Source organism: Leucoraja erinacea, chromosome 1 (assembly GCF_028641065.1).
Source record: "Leucoraja erinacea ecotype New England chromosome 1, Leri_hhj_1, whole genome shotgun sequence".
Taxonomy (NCBI): Eukaryota; Metazoa; Chordata; class Chondrichthyes; order Rajiformes; family Rajidae; genus Leucoraja; species Leucoraja erinaceus.
Window position 1 is genome coordinate 116,056,621 of NC_073377.1, and position 15,672 is coordinate 116,072,292.

General features: G+C 44.0%; 2 protein-coding genes across 3 annotated transcripts in view; one reads left to right on the forward strand and one right to left on the reverse strand.

The window, feature by feature from the left end:
• tbck (TBC1 domain containing kinase) overlaps positions 1–15,402 on the reverse strand; it is a 275,407-nt gene extending 260,005 nt beyond the window's left edge. Inside the window, exon 1 of the mRNA XM_055641803.1 lies at positions 15,119–15,402. The gene's annotated coding sequence lies outside the window, so the exon portion shown is untranslated. The remainder of the gene's footprint in view (positions 1–15,118) is intronic.
• Positions 1–15,672, forward strand: part of aimp1a (aminoacyl tRNA synthetase complex interacting multifunctional protein 1a) — a 212,963-nt gene that overhangs the window by 144,332 nt on the left and 52,959 nt on the right. The window contains exon 1 of one of the 2 annotated variants that reach the window (XM_055641827.1): positions 15,392–15,530. The exons of the other annotated variant lie outside the window; for it this stretch is intronic. The gene's annotated coding sequence lies outside the window, so the exon portion shown is untranslated. Of the gene's footprint in view, positions 1–15,391; positions 15,531–15,672 lie in introns of those variants that run through there. 2 annotated transcript variants of the gene reach the window in all.

Genomic DNA, 15,672 nt, shown 5'->3' on the forward strand with positions numbered 1-15,672 from the left:
GGCTGCTGACTTATCTTCATTGATGATACAACTGTTGATGGTAGTAGCATAATGAATTCTGAAGTGTATAGACACACCCTATCTGCTCAGGTTCAAATAAATGCCTCAAAACTCATTGGCCAGCGGTTCATTCTACAGCAACACAATGTTCCCAAACATACTGCTAAAGCAACAATGGAATTTTTCAAAGCTAAAAAATGGTCAATTCTTGAGTGGCCAAGTCAAACACCTGACCTGAACCCAATTGAGCATGCCATTTATAAGCTGAAGAGAAAACTGAAGGAGACTAGCCCCCAATAAGCTAAAGATGGCTGCAATACAGGCCTGGCAGAGCATCATCAGAGAAGACACCCAGCAACTGGTGATGTCCATGAATCACAGACTTCAAGCTGTCATTGCATGCAAAGGATATGCAACAAAATACTAAACATGACTACTTTAATTTACATCTTTAAGAAAGAACTACAGATGCTGGAAAAATCGAAGGTAGACAAAAGTTCTGGAGAAACTCAGCGGGTGAGGCAGCATCTATGGAGCGAAGGAATAGGTGTTCCGGGTTGAGGGTCTGAAGAAGGGTCTCGACCCGAAACCTCACCTATTCCTTCACTCCATAGATGCTGCCTCACCCGCTGAGTTTCTCCAGCATTTTTGTCTTCTTTAATTTACATGGTGACATTGCTGTGTCCCAAACATTATGGTGCCCTGAAATGGGGGGACTATGTATAAACACTGCTGTAATTTCGACATGGTGAAACCAAAATGTATAAAAATGGTCTTTATTAAAATCTGGCAATGTACACTTTAACTGCATGTGAATATTTCTATTACAAATCTCAAGTTGTGGAGTACAGAGGCAAATAAATAAATGATAGGTACACAAAAAAGCTGGAGAAACTCAACGGGTGCAGCAGCATCTATGGAGCGAAGGAAATAGGCAACATTTCGGGCCAAAACCCTTCTTCAGACTGATCGGGGGTGGGGGGGGGGGAGGGGCGGGGACAATAAAGGAAAAAGGAGGAGGAGCCCGAAGGCTGGGGGATGGGAGGAGACAGCAAGGGGACTGAGGAAGGGGAGGGTCTTTGTCCCCAACATTGACAGAGGGCACTGTATATGGAGTCAAAAGACAGGAGGTTTGATTTACATGATGGTCTAGGCTGTATCCACAATTTGCTGTAATTTCTTGTGGTCTTGGATGGAGCTCTTCCCAAACCAATGATGCCCCCACCCTGGACTGAGCATTCACCCTATCTATGCCCCATCATGGTAAGATTTCTCTTCATCTCCTATGCTGCAAGGAATGAAATCCCAGCCTCCCTATAACTCAGTCCCAAACAACACACATAACCTCTAGTCCTCACAAATATTTCCAATTTGTTGCTCGACGGAATCTACTCTTTCTTTGGCTACCCTTTTACTTCTGATATTTATAAAAGGCTTTGGAATTCTCTTTAACACTGCTGGCCTAGCCCATTTCATATTCCCTTTTTTGCCATCCAAACTGCATTTGGCCCTCCCTACTCAACAATGTAATAGTGTCCAATGAAAGGTGTGAAATCACTAAATCTAGAGACACCTTCCTTCATACAGTCATACAGCATGGAAACAGGCCCTTTGACCCAACTTGCTCACGTCAACCAACATGTCCCATCTACGATAGTCCCACCTGCCAGTGTTTGGCCCATATTCCTCTAAACCTATCCGATCCATGTACCCATCTAAATATTTCTTAAATGTCGCGATGGTACCTGCCTGAACTACCTCCTCCAGCAGCTCGTGCCATACATCTACCACACTTTGTGTAAAAACTGTTTCCTCCCTCTACCATCGGAGATTCCATATTAGAGTACTGCAATTTCTATTGTGGATATTTTAACTAAAACTGACTCTTTATCTGTCACATACTGGAGCCAGTTAATGCATAAAAAAAGGCACTATCCCTCTGGTCTACAACACTCTCCAGAGCCTTGGCGTCCACTGTGTAGGTCCTGCCCATGTTAGACTTCCCAAAATGCAACACCTCACATTTCTCTGTATATTCCATCAACCTGGTCAAGCACTATTTACAATCCCACCCACTTTTGTGTCATCAGTAAACTTACTAATCATGCCATGTTCGTTCTCATCCAAATCATTGACATAGATGACAAACAGCAATGGGCCCAGCACCAAAACCTGAGGCACAACACTAGCCATAGGCCTCCAGTCTGAAAAATAACCTTTCACCCTCTGCTTCCTTCCATGAAGCCAATTTTCTATACATATAATGGACATGCATATCTTCCATGCATGTATTTATTGCAACAAAGCACCAGTGCCCTCTCCATAGTCAAAAATGCTCACATTAACTGGTTAATGTCTCACGATTTGATCTGAAATTGTAAAATAAGGTTAACGTTCACATGCATAACCTGTGTAAAGTTCTGAGGTCACATGCCCAATGATATCTATTGCACATTTTTTGTACTTACTGATCAAAATTGCAATTAACAACATCTGGCAATACCAGGCAACACTAAATCAGGAAATTTCCATTTAATTCTGTTTTTCCCCCTCAAAATAAGATCAGCAATTACAAAGGTTACACATTCCATCCATGAGCTGGAAGACAACTTTTAAATAGACTCTATTTGTGGCAGGATCATAATAAAGTTATGGTCCATAAAACCAGCATAAAGATGGTATTTAGTCACTGCAACACATCCAGCACATTGCCAAAGCTAACATATGAATCCATTTAAACAAGTTTAAGTGCCCAGCATACCACCAGAGATTCCATATTAGATGACTGAAATTTCTATTGTGGATATTTGAACTCAAAAATGACCCTTTAGCTGTCACACACTGGAGTAATTAATGAAAACCTGAAATATCAAGAGAATATATATTCAAGCTGGAAAGGGTGCAGAGAAGATTTACGAGGACATTGCCAGAATGGAGGGCCTGAGCTAAGGGAAAAGTTTCAACAAATTAGGACTAATCCTTGGAGCAGAGGAGGATGAGCGGAGATCTTATAGAAGTGTGCAAAATCATGAGAGGACTAGATCGAGTAGACACACAGAGACTCTTGTCCAGAGTTGGAGAATTGAGAATCAGAGGACATAGGTTTAAGGTGAGAGGTGAAAGATTTAATAGGAATCTGAGGGGTAGCATTTTCACATAGAGTGGTGGGTGTATTTTAAAGAGCTGCTGCAGAATGTAGAGGAAGGTACTATCGCAACGTTTAAGAAACATTTGGACAGGCACATGGCTAGAACAGGTTTAGAGGGATATGGGCCAAATGCAGACAGGTGGGACTAATATAAGATGGGACATGTTGGTCGGCGGGGCCTGTTTCCACACTGTATGACTATAACTCTAAGCTATCTTTACACTCAACTCTTGTTCTTTATGTAGTAATTCAACGTCAATGAGGGCATTAGTAAATATATTCTTAAAATAATCAGAAAAAATAATTTACTTCAAATATTTTGAGGATTATATTTTCAATGATATGTCTGCAGATGGTCCAAGTCATTTAATTACTCCTTTCAAAGTTGTGCAAAAAAGTAGCTAACTTATATCTCATTCCTTGGTTCATTCAACGGTTCCTACCCAAACTTTCCCCCATCCTGCAACTGTAAGAGGTGTAGTACCTGTCCCTACACCTCCTCCCTCTCCTCCATCCAAGGACCCCAGCAGCCCTTCCAGATGAGAAAGAGGTTCACATGCACCTGCTCTAAACTCATCTCCTGCATTTGGTGTTTCTAATGCAGCCTACTTTACAATGGCAAGACCAACATGGATTTGGGCCAGTTTGGCTAAACACATGCAGTCAGTCATGTGTACTCATTTTTACAAGGCCTGCTGGATCTCCCGGTTGCTAATCATTTTAGCTCCCCTTCCAAGTACCATATCGACTTTTCTGTCATGGTTCTCCACCATTGCCAGAATGAGGCCACATGCACACTGGAGGAACAGCACCTCATATTTTGCATAGATAGCTTTCATCCCAACAGCCTGAACATTGACTTCTTCTATGCCCCCCACACCCATTTTGCCCTCAATCCTGCCCCTCTCTTCCCCCCCCCCCCCCCCCCCCCCACTCTCCCCATCATCCTCTTCCAGCTAGTGCTGGCTCGAAGGGCCGAATGGCCTCCTCCTGCACCTGTATCCTTCCCTCTGGCTTTACATTTCACTCCCTTTCTTTCCTGATCGGACACCCTTGTATTTCCTTTTCATCTCTCACCTTTCTGCACCCCTGCTAATCAAAGCCACCTCATCTATATCTACCTATCACCTGCCTAGTTTTTTGTTCCCATCCCCACTTCTTTCTCCCCCTCCAGGACTATCAGCCTGAAGAAGGGGCCTGGCCCATTCTCTCCACGATGCTGCATGAGCTGCCAAATTCCCCCACCACTTTGTATCACTCAAGATTCCAGCAGTTGCTTGTGTCTCTGTCTTATATTTCATTCTGATTAACAAGATAGCTTTGATTTCATGCCAGTGTTATAACTCAAGTAACAGCATGAGATAATAATGTAAGGATATCAAATTTCAGGGAATGTTCCACCATCTGTTCTTCTTACGCACATAGAGTGGCAGAGGTTAGAGAAGAATGTGAACTATGAATCTTGTCCAAAGCAGCCAACTTACTACAGCTTGAGTCTGTAGGGGATGTTGGCCTTCAAGAGAACACTGATGTTGGCTTGTTTACACCTATCGAAATTGGAAGATTAGTGAAATTTCCCAATGCCTTGAGGTGCCTGCAGCAGCTAGTCCAGGTCTCTGAATGAACAGGAGGCAGAGGTCACTGCAGCCTCACTGAATCTGTGTTTTGTGCCAGATCTCCTGTCTTGATCTTCAAATACCATTTTTCCTAATTGACCAAAGGCTACACTGACATGGTGGTAAATTTCATCATCAACATCTGCCTTTCCTGGGATAGCTTCTTCGATGTGGGAAGACATTAGGTGTCCACCTTATTGTTCAAGGGCAGAGTTGTGCAGTGGTAATTTTTTGAAAAGGGCCTTTGCCTTTGCCTTACCAATCTTCTTGTATGCTTTTGTGAAAGAGGCCACAGTGACTTTGGGTCTCAGCCTCTGAGCATTGGTATTGGTACATGATCACTAGATATGACACATACCCAGCATCTTGCTTCTAAGCACCACCAATCTTCCCACTGAGGCTATGTTCACCAAAGCTCAACCTTCCTGAAGGATGAGGAGGCTATTTTCTGAAAAGTGTCTAAACCATTGATGAAACATCATTTCCAAAAGATCCACTCCACAAAAGTAAAATGGAAACTCCCTAACTTGCCTCCTCCATCAAATATTTATTCGAGATTGAAACATACTTGTTTGACAGCAGATTTTCGAACAGAAGGGATAAAGTAAAAAATAATCAAACTGAATGTTCACTATTTCTCAATAGCAGTGCATAAATTAATTCACAATAAGATCTTGATTTTGTTCAGATCTATGTTTAATGGTTGAGATTTATATTCCAAGTACTAGTCAAGGCGCAAGAGACTACAGATACAAGAATCTTGAGCAAAAATCAAACTGCTGGAAACACGCAGTGGGTCAAGCTTCACTCTGAAGAAGCCCCCCAATCCAAATCATTGTTTGTCCATTTCTGCCCACAGATGTTGCCTGACCCACTGAATTTAGATTAGTTTAGAGATACAGCATGGAAACAGGCCCTTCGGCCCACCGAGTCTAATGCGTCCATTGATCACCCGTTTACACTAGATCTATGTTCCCCCACTTTCTCACCCACTCCCTTCACACTAGAGATAAATCACAGAGGCCAATTAACCTAGAACTTCGTACGTTTTTCGGGTGTGGGAGGAATCCAGAGCACACAGGAGAAACCCACGTTGTCACAGGGAGAACGTCTATACTCCACACAGAGAGCACCCAAGGTTAGGATAGAGCCTGGACCTCTGGTACTGTGAGGCACCACTAGTAAAGATTATTCTCCTATGCATCAGGAGTAATCCAAATTATTGGGGCTGGGGGCAGCAGAAATAATCAGCTACAAAAACCTGCGGAGGTACAATTTGTAGGCATAGTTATATTACAGTATCGGTAAGACAGCGTATTGAAAGGGACAATACTGAAAATATAAAACCAAAGAGGACCTCAAATCGTTTCACAATGCTCAGTAAGAGCATTAATATTTTTCTAGATGCATACCAAAATTGTAAATTATAACATTTGCAGATCCAAAATATAAAAGCCTCCCTTTTCCATCCAACAAATGAGATAATAAATCCAGACATTGAACTGGCTTATTAAGCCAACTGTAAGCTAAACGTTTCTCACTGTAATTTATCTATTTGCAGTATGGAATGCTCTATTCAATAGATCCTATTTGTAGGTACAATGGTGTTTTGCATTTACAAGATTTATTGATGTAGACATTTCCATTACATTCTTAATTCCACTGAAAAATGTCAGGCCCAAATCTCCCACACGTACATACTTCTCCACATGTCATAGCTCCTTTAATGACAGATGACCCAATCTCAATTAATTATCACAGAAACACCACAAGAAATCCAGTCATATCAAATATGGGATATCAAACAAAAGGCACGTACTGGCCTTTTCTGAACCCTTCTGTGAAGCAGCTATGAAATCAATTTGGAGCTATAATGCAGCAAGGCGAGTTATAGAAACATAGAAAATAGGTACGGGAGGAGGCCATTCGGACCTTACAATACAATACAATACCATTTATTTGTCATTTGAACCTCACATGAGGTTCAAACAAAATTTGGTTTCTGCAGTCATACAAGAAAAGAACCAAGACACACACCAACACAATTCACACAAACATCCATCACAGTGAATCTCCTCCTCACTGTGATGGAAGGCAAAGTCTTGTCTCTCCCCTGCACTCCATTCTTCTCCCAATGTCAAAGTCAAAGCCCCCGGCGGGTGATGGTAAGTGTCCCGCGGCCACTTAAATCCGTGCCGTGCGATGTAAGGCCCTGCTCCGGGTCTTGATGTTGGAGCCCCCAGCGGGTGCTAGCAAGTCCGCGGCTGTTTAAGCCGCGCCGGGCGATCTAAGGCCCCGCTCCAGGTCACTCTCAACCCCACAATTCGAGCGGGAGGAGTCGCCGTTGCCCTGCAAAGCAGTCTCCCACCGGGGACCCGCGAGCTCCCTGTGTCACCATCCACCGGAGTCGGGTCGCAGCAGCGTGCCACCGCAGCTCTCCACACTCCGAACTCCTCACGCTCCGAAGCTGGCCAGCTCCATGATGGTAGGTCCGCAGCGCCGCAGGCTCCTTGACTTGAGCCCCCAGGTCGTTCCGTTGGAGGCCGCTCCACGGTGTTAGGCCCCAACGACAATGGAGACCCGACAGAGAAAAGGTCAGGTCTCCGTGCAGGGAAGAGATTTAAAAGTTAAAAAGTTTCCCCCACCCACCCTCCACCCCCCACACATAGCCATTTAAAAGCCCACTACAAACTATACCATCAACGGGACAAAAAAAAAAACACAGACAGACTGCAGAGGCCGCTGCGAAGTAGGTCGTGCCGCCCACCCACACTGGCTTCGAGCCAGCACCGCCATTCATTGTGATCATGGCTGATCATCCCCAATCAATAACCCATGCCTGCCTTCTCCCGATATCCTTTGATTCCACTAGCCTCAAGAGCTCTATCTAACTCCCTCTTAAATCCATCCAGTGACTAGGCCTCCACTCATCCATGTCCCCCAGGAACGCTGCCTGACCCGCTCCAAAATATTCCAGCATTTTGTGTCGATCTAAGGCACACTAGAGAGTGTTTTATTGTCATATGTACAAAAGCAGAACAATGAAATTCTGACATGCAGCGACACAACCGGTTTGTAAGCACAGCACTCAGTAGATAACATAATAAGCAAACAAATAAGGGGAAATGCAAAACAAATATAGCCACCAGCAATTTAAGGTCCGACATCTATTAAAAGTCTCGTCTTGTTTCTATGTGTGTGCGTGTGTGTCTGTCTGTGTGATCGTATCTACGGCAAAACAGTACACGGTAACGCTAAACTTTTTGCACAACGTTACTCAGCTTTTTCCCGTCATCGCCCTTGTCAAGTTTCCTTCAGATTTGATGTTATATTTCACGTTATTGATATTTAAAGGTTTAAAAAAGCCAACTTTAAAAAGATTTTTACTGTTAAATCCTTGCTGTCCCAGCTTGCAACAAACTTCCATACAAAGTTGCGATCCAGGAACACCCTGTGCTTCAACCAAGTTTTCACCTGAATGCAATCTCACAGTTCTCAACTCGATGTTTGCAACAATGATATCATAGAACACTTACTCCTGCCAGCACAGGAGGGGGTAGGGCCAGGGCAAGTGGAATTGGAATTGGAAGTGCTGGGGGAGGCAGGGGATGTGCAATTGGAATTTATTTTTAAGTCCAGTGCCGGGGGAGGCAGGGGAGTGGTGGAATCTTACGTTGGGGAACAGGTTGTGTTGGGGGACCAGGCCTCCCATCTGACAGGGACCCAATGGGGCCCACTTGGTCTAGTCTTCTATATAATTACAAAAAAATTACTTTGGCAAGTGCTAGTTGTGGTTCAGTCGGTAACATGCTGACTGAGTCAGAAGGTTGTGGTTGAAGACAGACCCCAAAGTCTTAACCCCACTAAGCTATGTACAAAGGGAGCACAGCTATGGATGAGGTGCTGAATCAAGGTTGAAGGTGTGATTGCGCTACAAAGCTGAGAACTATATACTGAACGCTGTATCTTCTTCCCCTTTGCTCTATCTATTGTACTTGAGTTTGACTTGATTGGACTTATGTATGGTATATCTGATCTGTTTAGATACAACACAAGCTTTTCACTATACCTCGACTTTTTGTGAGAAACTCAGACTTTTTAGAGAAGAAGCATTTGCAACAAGAAAATTCTAATGAACGAGTCATAGCAGAGGATGATGGCATAGTGGACAGTGAAGAAGGTTATTCATGATTACAACGCCATGTTGATCATCTGGACCAATGTGCTGAGTAACGGCAGATGGAGTTTAATTCAGATAAATGCGAGATGTGCTTGGTGGAACAGGACTTATACAGTAAATGGCAGCTTCTGCAGCAGAACACAGAGACTGAGGGATGCAGATTCATGGTTCCATGAATAGAACACAGGTAGACAGGGTGGTGAAGATGGCAGTCTTGTTGAATTGTCATTTGTACCGAAACGGAACAATGAAACTCTTACATTTGGCATGCTTGCCTTCATCAGTCAAGGTATTGATCACGGGAGTTGGAAGTTAAGGCTATATACGATGTTGGTAAGGTAACGTTTGAAGTACTATGTACAATCCTTCTTGCCCTGCTACAGGAAGGGTGTCATTAAATTGGAGAGGACACAAACAAAAAGATTTGGGGATGTGACTAGATCTGGTGGGTTTGAGTCATAAGGAGTAGCTGGTTGCATTTTTGTTCCCTGAGGCGTAGGGGGTTGACAAGAGACATTACAGAGATATATAAAATTATGAGGACAATAGATAAAATGACTAGCCAGTCTCAGGGTAGTGGAATCTAACAGTAGAAGGCACAGGTTTAAGGTGAAAGGGAAAGATTTAAAAAGGGATCAAAGGGGTAACTTTTTCCACATAGAGATGGTGCATACATGCAATGAGTTATCAGAGGAAGTGGTAGAGGCGGATACAATTGTGATATTTGAAGGACACTTGGAGAGATGCATGTACATATGTCAGACTTTTGTTCATCTACTACACCTTTGCATTCATCATCATCATCTCTTCCAAACTCATCAACAAACTTAGGGAACTAGGTTTCTGCTTTCCCCTATGCAACTGTATCTTCGACTTCCTCATCGACAGACCTCAAACAGTGCGAATTAGCAACAACATCTCTGACCATTAGCACAGGGACATCTCAGGCAGGGTTGCCAACTCTCACGCTCTGTCGTGAGAAATTCTGTGATCAACGAAAATGTAAAAACGCATATCAACTGCATGGGCCGGGGGTGTTGGAGAGTCGGGGCTGAGGGAGAGATGGAAGCAGAAGCAGCGGCGGGGACAGATGCGGACGAGGAGCCGGGGCTGGCGAGTGTTTGCCGGGCTGGCAAGTTGCTTGCTGCAGCTCTGGCAATGGAGCAGCCTCAGTGCAAGAGTCCCGGGCCATCAGAGGCGTCAGAAGCATTGCGCCGCGGCCATGAGAGTATCTGTGCCGAATTTGCCCTGGTGACCGGCTTGCCAGCTAGATTTTCACTTAATGTAGCTGCAGGAAAAATGTTCCCGATGTTGGGGGAGTTCAGAACCAGGGGGTCACAGTTTAAGAATAAGGGATAGGCCATTTAAGACTGAGATGAGGACAAACTTTCTTCACCCAGAAGGTTGTGAATCTGTGGAATTCTCTGCCACAGAAGGCAGTGGAGGCCAATTCACTAGATGTTTTCAAGAGAGTTACATTTAACTTTTGGGGCTAGCGAAATCAAGGGATATGGGGGAAAAACAGGAAAGAGGTACTGATTTTAGATGAACAACCATGATCATATTGAATGGCAGTGCTGGCTCTAAGGGCCGAATGGCCTATTCCTGCACCTATTTTCTATGTTTCTATGCTTGAGTATATGGCAACAAAACTCAACCACTTGATTTTGAAGCATTCATGCAAGGTGGAGGTATAATGTAGTCATAGAGTGATTCAATGTGAAAACAGGCCCTGCAGCGCAACTTGCCCACACCCGCCAACATGTCCCAGCTACACTACCTGCTTTTGGTCCATATCCCTCCAAAACTGCCCTATCTATGTATCAGTCTAACAGTTTCTTAAATGTTGGGATAGTCCCTGCCTCAACTGCCTCCTCTGGCAGCTTGTTCCATACACCCACCACCCTTTGTGTGGAAAAAGTTTTTCCTTAAAAAGTTACCTCTTAAAAATACTTCAAACAAAAAACATTGAAATCATACTTCTACAATGCACTAAAACATGATTTTAATATCAAATTTGAAAATGTCCCTATGGTGGGAGGGGGAACACCCCCCCTCCCACACCCTCCCCCTACCCAGTTCCTCCACTCCCTCACTGGGTACCCCCAAGGCCAGTGATCAATGATCGCTCAGCCTCCCCACTTTCAAAAACACTATGTTGCCCCTGGTTCAGGCAGAGAGCACTGCCAGATGTGAGCGGGGAACTGAGGCCAGTTGTCCGTGATGTCTGGATCCCAATGCTCAGCGCTTCGTGTTTCGGAGTTGGCTAATGTTATTGATTTGTAATGAGCCTGATTTGTAATTAGTTACCAAAACCTTAATTTATTAATCCGGAATATCCAGGGAGATGGGAAAAGTGTAATATTAAAATGGCATGCAAGGTATCAGGCTGTCTCTCACAACATACAGCCCCAATAACCCATTATTTCCTTCAGTTAAATATTGGGAAAGTAGCAGGTGTAAGGCTGGACTCAGGGTCAGGAATGAGAGAAGGTATGCAACTGGAGTCAGGGTCAGGAGTAGTACCAGGTGTGCAGTTAGACCCAGGTTGGTCAACATGGGCCAAGTGTTTGATTATAATCTGATTTGCATACATGAATATACTAAGATCATTCATGTGCTGCACCTGTTGATCAGGGTCTGGCTCTACTGTGGAATGTAATTAGGAATGTAATTTAGCCTAACCTTATTCATAGCTAATCTAATTTAAAGCATAAATAGTGCATTCAAGTGTAAGTTAAAAGACTCAATAAACAATAGACAACAGGTGCAGGAGTAGGCCATTCGGCCCTTCGAGCCAGCACCGCCATTCAATGTGATCATGGCTGATGATCCCCAATCAGTACCCCTTTCCTGCCTTCTCCCCATATCCCCAGACTCCGCTATTTGTAAGAGCCCTATCTAGCTCTCTCTTGAAAGCATCCAGAGAACCTGCCTCCATCGTCCCCTGAGGCGGAGAATTCCACAGACTCACCACTCTCTGTGAGAAAAAGTGTTTCCTCATCTCCGTTCTAAATGGCTTACTCCTTATTCTTAAACTGTGGCCCCTGGTTCTGGACTCTCCCAACATCGGGAACATTTTTCCTGCCTCTAGCATGTCCAAACCCTTAACAACCTTATATGTTTCAATGAGATACCCTCTCATCCTTCTAAACTCCAGAGTACAAGCCCAGCTGCTCCATTCTCTCAGCATATGATAGTTCCCGCCATCCTGGGAATTAACCTTGTAAACCTACGCTGCACTCCCTCAACAGCAAGAATGTCCTTCCTCAAATGAGGGGACCAAAACTGCACACAATACTCCAGGTGTGGTCTCACCAGGGCTCTGGGCAACTGCAGAAGGACCTCTTTGCTCCTATATTCGATTCCTCTTGTTATAAGGGCCAACATGCTACAGTATGCACCAGATTGCACAATTTCAAACTGAAAAATGCAAATCGCTGTACCGATGGGAAGGGGGACACCCCCCTCCCACACCATCCCCCCACCCCTCGGTTGCTACGCTCCTTCGGGCTTGGTCTCTTGCAATTTCTCACTCCCAACTCTCACCCAAAGTTGGCATCCCTGTCTCAGGGCTGCATGCTCAGCCCCCTGCCCCACTCTATACCCATGATGACGTAGCCAGAGACAGTGCAATGCCATCTTTACATTCGACGATGATGCCAGCATCATTGGATAACAGCTAGAGTACAAAAGCTAGATTGATAATCTGATTTAATGATGCCAGAGCAATAATCTTCCTCTCAATGTTCACAAGACCTAGTGGCTGATTGTTAATGTTTGGAAGGAAGTGTCGAGAGACCATGCATCTCTCTTTATGACAGGACGACGATGGCGAGTGTGAACAGTTTCAAGTTCCTGGGTGAACACATCTCTGATGATCTGCCCTGGGCCTGACATATTAAAGTCATCACAAAGAAAGCTCACCAATGCTTCAACAACCGCAGAAGTCGCTGAATATTCTATTGAATTTCTACAGGTGTGCAATGGTAAGCATATTGACCAGTTGCTTCACAGCCCATTCTGAAATTCAAAGGCTCATGTATGAAGGTGGCTTCAGAAAGTGGTGATCATCGCCCAGCCTGTAACAAACCTTCCCAGCATGGAAGTGATTTACAGGAAGCACTGCCTCAAGAAGGCAGGTAATATCATCAAAGACACACCTCTCTGGCCATGATCTCTTAAACAGCTTCTTGCCATCAACCATCAGGTTCTTCAACCACCCTTCACAACCCTAATCACAGTACCCACCTCAGCAACAAACCAGTATGGACTTGCACTACATGGTTACTCCATGTACTTTGGTATTTGAATTATCATGGTCCAGTTTAATTTAAATCACTGGAATCTTATTATTATTTATTGCTATTGTTGTTATATATCTTGTCTGTAAAGCTGGAACATTGTCTGCTTCATAATAGGTGCATATGACAAATAAACACTCTTGGATAGGGAAGGTTTGAGGGATAGAGGGCAGTCACCGGCAAATTAAACTATCTTGGTCAGCATGGACAAGATAGGCCGAAGGGCCTGTTTCCACGCTGTATGACTCTCTAACAGTTGTGCTTTAAGCGGCAGATCTACATTGTACAAATAAATCAGTATACAAAACTCAATGAACTTATGAACAAAAACATGAACAACTGACATCATCTTTAATTATTATATGAACTTTTAAACACATTCAAAGTCTGCAGCTAAAATGCCAGTAGCTTGGAATTAAAGAAATGGAAGTTCCTAAAGTGCATTGACTTGTAAATTATTAGAACTTAGAATTAGTGTTGAGGTTTCAGTTACACAAAAAATATGAGTTTTTCAGTTTGGAATCTAATTTCAGAGATAAAGCAGACTAAAAATCAAATCTACACACCTCAAAGGCTATGTCAACACACTAGACTGCAAATGCAATGATCTGGAAAATGAGTCCTGATGCAGGGTTTCAACTCAAAACATCAAATATTCTTCCTAACCCCTGATGCTGCTTGAACTGCTGAGCTCTCCCAGCTGATTGCTTGCTGCAGCCAAAATATTATTTGGCCCATTCTAGTTTCTTGAATAAACTACCTGATTATTCCCATTCACGTTTCCCCTCTTTTTCTAGAAATGTGTCTTAATTTTGAAGAAGTTAAATCTAGAAAATGACTACACATCATTGGTGAAAGCTTAGAATGGAGTTTTGATAAAACAAAAAGATCAATGTGTAATGTAATGTTTCAGTCTCCACTTAATGTTTCCTACAATTTTAGCATGAGTTTGCGACGGGAGTGAAAAACTACTAAATTCCAAAACTGCAACAAACAGAATGGCAATAATTTGTTAACAGTAAATGGTAGGGCCCTGGTGAATGTTGTGGACCTGAGGATCAAAGAGTACAGGTATATCGTTCCCTGAAAGTGACATCATACGCAGATAAGGTGGCAAACAGAGCTTTTGGTACATTGACCTTCATCAGTCAGGGTGTTCAGTGTAGATGTTGGGATGTTATGTTACAGTTGTCAAGATGTCAGTGAGGCCATTAAGATGGAAAGAGTGCAGCGAAGATTTGCGAGTTGCCTGGATTTGAGGGCCTGAAATATAGGGTTAGGTTGGGTGGGCTATAACTTTATTCCTTGGGGTGCAGGGGCAAGGAGTGATCTTATACAGGTGTATAAAATCATAAGGAGAATAGTTAGGGTGAATGTAAAGTCGTTTACCCGGGATAATGGAATCAAGAACCAAAGAAAATAGGTTTTAGAAGAGTTAGTAGAAACCTGCGGAGCTATTTTTTCCAATCCAAGTATATGGAGCGAGTTGGCAGAGGAAGTAGTGTGGCAACATTTAAAAGACACTTGGATAGGTTTGTGGATAGGAAAGGTTTAAAGGGATATGGACATTGGGACTCGCTTAGATGGAGCACCTTGATCAGCATGGGCGACTGGGGTAGAAGGGCTTGTTTCCGCACTATGTAACTCCTAGTCTCAAACATTCAATGTTGAACTAGGCAGCTGGTCTGCTGTACAAGCAGTGGATGCAAGAATAATCAATCCAGACATTACATGCTCATAAAACAGATGCATGGTGTTGTTTTCGATCGGGAACAGTAATTAAAGTGATTAACCAAGGGCGGTCGCGGTGCCAACACTTGCTACCGCTTCCTCGCAGAACAAATCCCTCATCTCAGCCCCAAATCCTCACCGCTTGCAGCTCCTGCTCATCCGCGGCCTTGCCGCGCCCCCCACTGCACCCTGGGACCTGTAGTCCACGCGGATCATCGGCTCACTTCCTTCACGTCACTGAGGCGCGACTCAAACTACAACTCCCGCGATGCCCTGCGCCGCCGCAGGAAGCAAAGACCTTTAGGTGTCCGCCGCACTTGAGTCTGAAGAAGGGTCTGGATCCGACATGGTCACTTATTCCTTTTATTCCCCCAGAGATGCTGCCTGATCCACTGAGTTACTCCAGCCTTTTGTGTCTATGTTCGATGCAAACCAGCATCTGCAGTTCCTTCCTTGGCACTTCAATATAATCCGGCCTAGCAACGAAGGGTTCTATTATTTATTACCAAGCGTCACGAAAGGGAGGTGTATTTTCCTCCCCTCGGTGTACGGTGAGTGGGTTCTCCATGTTGGTTTGGAATTTGTGAATGCGGGGGATAGGCGGTGTGGAACAAAGATCGTAGAGGGACAAGATAGACCACTCCTCGAAAAACGCGTAGTATGACGTGTGTGACCGTCGACGCCATATTGTTA